This window comes from Oncorhynchus tshawytscha, linkage group LG26 (genome assembly GCF_018296145.1).
Source record: "Oncorhynchus tshawytscha isolate Ot180627B linkage group LG26, Otsh_v2.0, whole genome shotgun sequence".
NCBI classification, from domain to species: domain Eukaryota; kingdom Metazoa; phylum Chordata; class Actinopteri; order Salmoniformes; family Salmonidae; genus Oncorhynchus; species Oncorhynchus tshawytscha.
The window spans coordinates 4683906-4691254 of record NC_056454.1 but is presented as its reverse complement, the minus strand read 5'-3'; positions in this window follow the sequence as shown (position 1 = coordinate 4691254).

Here is a 7349-nt window from a genome sequence, read left to right as displayed (position 1 = left end):
GATTGGATTCAGGTCTGGACTTTGACTTGGCCATTCTCACACCTGGATATGTTTATTTTTGAACCATTCCATTGTAGATTTTGCTTTATGTTTTGGATCATTTTCTTGTTGGAAGACAAATCTCCGTCCCAGTCTCAGGTCTTTTGCATGATATTGTTTTCTTCCAGAATGGTCCTGTATTTGGCTCCATCCATCTTCCCATCAATTTTAACCATCTTCCCTGTCCCTGCTGAAGAAAAGCAGGCCCAAACCATGATGCTGCCACCACCATGTTTGACAGTGGGGATGGTGTGTTCAGGGTGATGAGCTGTGTTGCTTTTACGCCAAACATAACGTTTTGCATTGTTGCCAAAAAGTTCAATTTTGGTTTCATCTGACCAGAGCACCTTCTTCCACATGTTTTGTGTGTCTCCCAGGTGGCTTGTGGCAAACTTTAAACAACACTTTTTATGGATATCTTTAAGAAATGGCTTTCTTCTTGCCACTGTTCCATAAAGGCCAGATTTGTGCAATATACGACTGATTTTTGTCCTATGGACAGAGTCTCACACCTCAGCTATAGATCTCTGCAGTTCATCCAGAGTGATCATGGGCCTCTTGGCTGCATCTCTGATCAGTCTTCTCCTTGTATGAGCTGAAAGTTTAGAGGGACGGCCAGGTCTTGGTAGATTTGCAGTGGTCTGATACTCCTTCCATTTCAATATTATCGCTTGCACAGTGCTCCTTGGGATGTTTAAAGCTTGGGAAATCTTTTTGTTTCCAAATCCGGCTTTAAACTTCTTCACAACAGTATCTCGGACCTGCCTGGTGTGTTCCTTGTTCTTCATGATGCTTTCTGCGCTTTTAACGGACCTCTGAGACTATCACAGTGCAGGTGCATTTATACGGAGACTTGATTACACACAGGTGGATTGTATTTATCATCATTAGTCATTTAGGTCAACATTGGATCATTCAGAGATCCTCACTGAACTTCTGGAGAGAGTTTGCTGCACTGAAAGTAAAGGGGCTGAATAATTTTGCACGCCCAATTTTTCAGTTTTTGATTTGTTAAAAAAGTTTGAAATATCCAATAAATGTCGTTCCACTTCATGATTGTGTCCCACTTGTTGTTGATTCTTCACAAAAAAATACAGTTTTATATCTTTGTTTGAAGCCTGAAATGTGGCAAAAGGTCGCAAAGTTCAAGGGGGCCGAATACTTTCGCAAGGCACTGTAAAAGGGATATTTGGCTGGCCCCATAAGGAAACCCTTTGAAGAACCCTTTTGGTTTCCAAAAGAACACGTCATATTCTGGTCAGTGAAAAGACATAAAAAAATTCATTTTCCAACCAGTTTGCGACCAGAATAACACTGGGAAGCCCCATACAAGCCGATGGCGTCGTTGGAACATATACAATTTTTAAGTCTTAATGAATCAATTGACTTAATCAATTCACCATCACAACACATCCATAATTTATTTTAGGCAGGTCTAAAGAAACATGATATGAAGAAAATGTATTTCAGAAGAACAGAATATGAGTTGGCCTACTGTATGTTATCTGGCTATGCACCATGCCATTATTTTATTGTAAGAAAAATATAATTTAACTTGAATACAATAGAAAGGATATTTTTCCCATTCCGGAGCAAGAGTGCGTGGGGTAGCAGGTAGCCTAGTGGTTAGAGTGTTGGACTAGTAACCGAAAGGTTGCAAGATCTAATCCCTGAGCTGACAAGGTAAAAATCTGTTGTTCTGCCCCTGAACAAGGCAGTTAACCCACTGTTCCTAAGCCATCATTTAAAATTAGAAGTTGTTCTTAAATTACTTGCCTAGTAAAATGCATTTTAAAAATATGGAGTGGCTGTTGATGCCAAATGTAGCACTTTATTCAGCAGCCCTAGCGCTGGGGAGGCAAAGTTTTTTCCAATTTTGAAACATTTAATGTGTGAAGGTAGAACTCTGCATACCCGGCAGGCCCAGAGAGCAAATCAATTGCACCTATAGGCCTAACGCTGGCCAATCAGATAGCTCAGATCACTATGTCTGCACAGGTTAGAAAGAAGCCTTGAGTGCACAGCAAAGTTGATACTGTGAGATTTCAAAACTTTTAAAACCATAAGTTATCAGTAATAAGTAAGTAAGTTCAAGTTGTTATTCAGCACGGTCAACACTTGTATAAGCCATTAAATGCACATTCTCCCTACTTCCACTCATAAATAAAATAAATAAAAACAAACTGACCAAAACAAAACTGGACAGGCACAGACCTAAAAACAAAAGTACTGTAATTTGATAGTTTCCTAACAGCAAGTGTTTTACTGAGTCCTCTTTTACTGCTGTCTGCTATGTTGGTCTCAGTACGTTAGTCTCTGAAGTATATGGCCATAGTCCAATCTCATCACCACATTGTCCTCAATCTCTGACCCATGCATTTTTACCCCACTCAAGCTACAACCAGCACTACAGCTGCAATGAATGAGTATAGCAAAGTGTTCCGGTAAGCTTGCGTTGTTATTATTAGCAGCTTGTGTCTTTTTAATGTCAAGGAATATTTCACTGTCTCTGGTCATAGGAGTAACAACATGAACTGGTGATTAAAACAGAAATAATGCAGTGTGACGTGAGTCTTCGCCATCAGCTGGAAGACTGTGCCCCCTTTTCCCAGCAGAGGGAGGGACAGTGAAGGTATGGTGAGTTGGGTGAGTCTCCCTCCCTCCCTCCGACTGACCATCAGATGCAGGCCACCAGTCCAGTAAAATGTTAAAAACCTCATTATTATGCTCATTCAGCTGTGCTTCAAAAGTAATACAACAATGATCTATTACCAGTGTGATCATATGCCAAAAGTTTTGAAATATAATTTCAAAATGGTCTGAGAAGAACAACATTGGCAGGGCAATTCAAGCACAGCCAATATGTAGTGATAATGTATTGGGCCTATAGCCTACTGCACAAACCTCATTGCTACATATCTGTTTTTAATAGGTTAAAATCAAATCAAATCAATCAACATCAAATCAAATTCTATTTGTCACATACACATGGTTAGCAGATGTTAATGCGAGTGTAGCGAAATGCTTGTGCTTCTAGTTCTGACAATGCAGTAATAACCAACAAGTAATCTAACTAACAATTCCAAAACTACTGTCTTATACACACAAGTGTAGGGGGATAAAGAATTTGTACATAAAGATATATGAATGAGTGATGGTACAGAGCGGCATAGGCAAGATACAGTAGATGGTATCGAGTACAGTATATACATATGAGAGGAGTATGTAAACAAAGTGGCATAGTTAAAGTGGCTAGTGATACATGTATTACATAAAGATGCAGTAGATGATATAGAGTACAGTATATACGTATACATATGAGATGTATAATGTAGGGTATGTAAACATTATATTAGGTAGCATTGTTTAAAGTGGCTAGTGATATATTTTACATAATTTCCCATCAATTCCCATTATTAAAGTGGCTGGAGTTGAGTCAGTGTGTTGGCAGCAGCCACTCAATGTTAGTGGTGGCTGTTTAACAGTCTGATGGCCTTGAGATAGAAGCTGTTTTTCAGTCTCTCGGTCCCAGCTTTGATGCACCTGTACTGACCTTGCCTTCTGGATGATAGCGGGGTGAACAGGCAGTGGCTCGGGTGGTTGTTGTCCTTGATGATCTTTATGGCCTTCCTGTAACATCGGGTGGTGTAGGTGTCCTGGAGGGCAGGTAGTTTGCCCCCGGTGATGCGTTGTGCAGACCTCACTACCCTCTGGAGAGCCTTACGGTTGTGGGCGGAGCAGTTGCGTACCAGGCGGTGATACAGCCCGACAGGATGCTCTCGATTGTGCATCTGTAGAAGTTTGTGAGCGCTTTTGGTGACAAGCCGAATTTCTTCAGCCTCCTGAGGTTGAAGAGGCGCTGCTGCGCCTTCTTCACGATGCTGTCTGTGTGGGTGGACCAATTCAGTTTGTCTGTGATGTGTATGCCAAGGAACTTAAAACTTGCTACCCTCTCCACTACTGTTCCATCGATGTGGATAGGGGGATGTTCCCTCTGCTGTTTCCTGAAGTCCACAATCATCTCCTTAGTTTTGTTGACGTTGAGCGTGAGGTTATTTTCCTGACACCACACTCCGAGGGCCCTCACCTCCTCCCTGTAGGCCGTCTCGTGGTTGTTGGTAATCAAGCCTACCACTGTTGTGTCGTCCGCAAACTTGATGATTGAGTTGGAGGCGTGCATGGCCACGCAGTCGTAGGTGAACAGGGAGTACAGGAGAGGGCTCAGAACGCACCCTTGTGGGGCCCCAGTGTTGAGGATCAGCGGGGTGGAGATGTTGTTGCTTACCCTCACCACCTGGGGGCAGCCCGTCAGGAAGTCCAGTACCCAGTTGCACAGGGTGGGGTCGAGACCCAGGGTCTCGAGCTTGATGACGAGCTTGGAGGGTACTATGGTGTTAAATAATGAGCTGTAGTCGATGAACAGCATAGGTATTCCTCTTGTCCAGATGGGTTAGGGCAGTGTGCAGTGTGGTTGAGATTGCATCGTCTGTGGACCTGTTTGGACGGTAAGCAAATTGGAGTGGGTCTAGGGTGTCAGGTAGGCTGGAGGTGATATGGTCCTTGACTAGTCTCTCAAAGCACTTCATGATGTCGGAAGTGAGTGCTACGAGGCGGTAGTCGTTTAGCTCAGTTACCTTACATTTCTTGGGAACAGGAACAATGGTGGCCCTCTTGAAGCATGTGGGAACAGCAGACTGGGATAGGGATTGATTGAATATGTCCATAAACACACCAGCCAGCTGGTCTGCGCATGCTCTGAGGGCGCGGCTGGGGATGCCGTCTGGGCCTGCAGCCTTGCGAGGGTTAACACGTTTAAATGTTTTACTCACCTCGGCTGCAGTGAAGGAGAGGCCGCATGTTTTGGTTGCAGGCCGTGTCAGTGGCACTGTATTGTCCTCAAAGCGGGCAAAAAAGTTATTTAGTCTGCCTGGGAGCAGGACATCCTAGTACCGTGACTGGGCTGGTTTTCTTTTTGTAATCCGTGATTGACTGTAGACCCTGACACATACCTCTTGTGTCTGAGCCGTTGAATTGAGATTCTACTTTGTCTCTATACTGACGCTTAGCTTGTTTGATTGCCTTGTGGAGGGAATAGCTACACTGTTTGTATTCGGTCATGTTTCCGGTCACCTTGCCCTGATTAAAAGCAGTGGTTCGCGCTTTCAGTTTCACGCGAATGCTGCCATCAATCCACGGTTTCTGGTTTGGGAATGTTTTAATCGTTGCTATGGGAACGACATCTTCAACGCACGTTCTAATGAACTCGCACACCAAATCAGCGTATACGTCAATGTTGTTGTCTGACGCAATATGAAACATATCCCAGTCCACGTGATGGAAGCAGTCGGAGTCGCAGCACGGAGTGTGGAATCAGATTGGTCGGACCAGCGTTGGACAGACCTCAGCATGGGAGCTTCATGTTTTAGTTTCTGTCTGTAGGCAGGGATCAACAAAATGGAGTCATGGTCAGCTTTTCTGAAAGGAGGGCGGGGCAGGGCCTTATATGCGTTGCGGAAGTTAGAATAGCAATGATCCAAGGTTTTGCCAGCCCTGGTTGCGCAATCGATATGCTGATACAATTTAGGGAGTCTTGTTTTCAGATTAGCCTTGTTAAAATCCCCAGCTACAATGAATGCAGCCTCAGGATGTGTGGATTCCAGTTTGCAAAGAGTCAAATAAAGTTAGTTCAGAGCCATCGATGTGTCTGCTTGGGGGGGAATATATACGGCTGTGATTGTAATCGAAGAGAATTCCCTTGGTAGATAATGCGGTTGACATTTGATTGTGAGGAATTCTAAATCAGATGAACAGAAGGACTTGAGTTCCTGTATATTGTTGTGGCCACACCACGTCTCGTTAGCCATAAGGCATACGCCCCCGCCCCTCTTCTTACCAGAAAGATGTTTGTTTCTGTCGGCGCGATGCGTGGAGAAACCAGCTGGCTGCACCGACTCCGATAGCGTCTCTCCTGTTAGCCATGTTTCCGTGAAGCAAAGAACGTTAACGTTGCATAGGCTTATGTTTCTTAAGTCATGTTTTTTTTAAATCTGGAAGTTACATCTCAGCTTAATTTTGGATCAGAAAAGGTTGGTGACTACTAGGCTGTATTGTAAAAATTCATGAAAATAAACATAGGCTTTTTCATCTTAGTTTAAGGTTAGGTAATAGGCATACGGTCAGCAGTGTTGTTAAGGTTAGGTTTAAAATCCTATTTTAAGAAGAGAAATTGTAGAAATATGACTTTGTGGCTGTGGTAACTAGTGACGACCGTTCAGAGAGGCCCAGCTAATGAGCTCCATCAGCAGCAGATTTGAATGGATAGTGAATGTGTTTAATCAAACTGAATTGCACCAAATAATTTCAAACTAAAACGTGTCGTTCCTGTATCGTGTCGGAGCTCAAGGAGCTAGCTAGATACATATCGAATTGTCTTGAAAGGCAAAGATGCATATCCCTACTATTCTAACTCTCAACAGTAACTTGAGACCCTGATTGAGCTCCAAAAATAAATTAGAGAACAAATATTTGTTGGGGAAATTGATCCGCTGGCCTACAAAAGGTCAGCGGGCCGCAGTTGCCCATCCCAGCCCTAGGCTATAGTAGATGCTAAACCATTCTTATTGTTGTTATTTATATATTTAGATTATTTCTTATTTAATTGTTTTAATATACTTCTGTGTTTTTAAGGCAGGTGTACAGCCTAACAATTTACTATTTTTACAGTCCGATTTTGATATGGCAGCTACTGGTAATTTGGAAGACCTAAGGCTATTTATATCTTATTGTTGCTCAGTATGTGCAATATTAGATGCTGAACAAGTCTTACTGTTGTAATTTATGTATTTTATTTTTAATTGAATTGTTTTGTTATATTTTGCTTGTGTTTCATAGGCTACACTGTTTTACCCTTTTACTGTCCTATTGTGGTGTAGCACGAGGCAATTGCAAGTCATTTCGATTCCACAAAGCCTAAAGGTTTTTTCTCTCATTGTTGTTTTTGTTATTAAAAATATATTTTCTTATTGCACTCGGTTGTTTGTTGATATTTGAAGAAACACAACGTTATGCTCGCTGTTAGTTTGTCGAAATCCGGAGTTAATGCCTTGAGTCCCACCCTATCATCTGCGATTTTGTTTGTGCTTCCAAAATAAACGTTTTATAAGAAGGTTGAGATTGTTTTATTAACTGCTTACTGTGTAGGTTTATTGAAAAATGTTGATTGTTAAACTGCAAATTGAGATGGATTTTAAGCCTAAATAGTAGGATACAAGCACCAGGCATGGTTATGGTTGATGGGCTCAGTATTACAC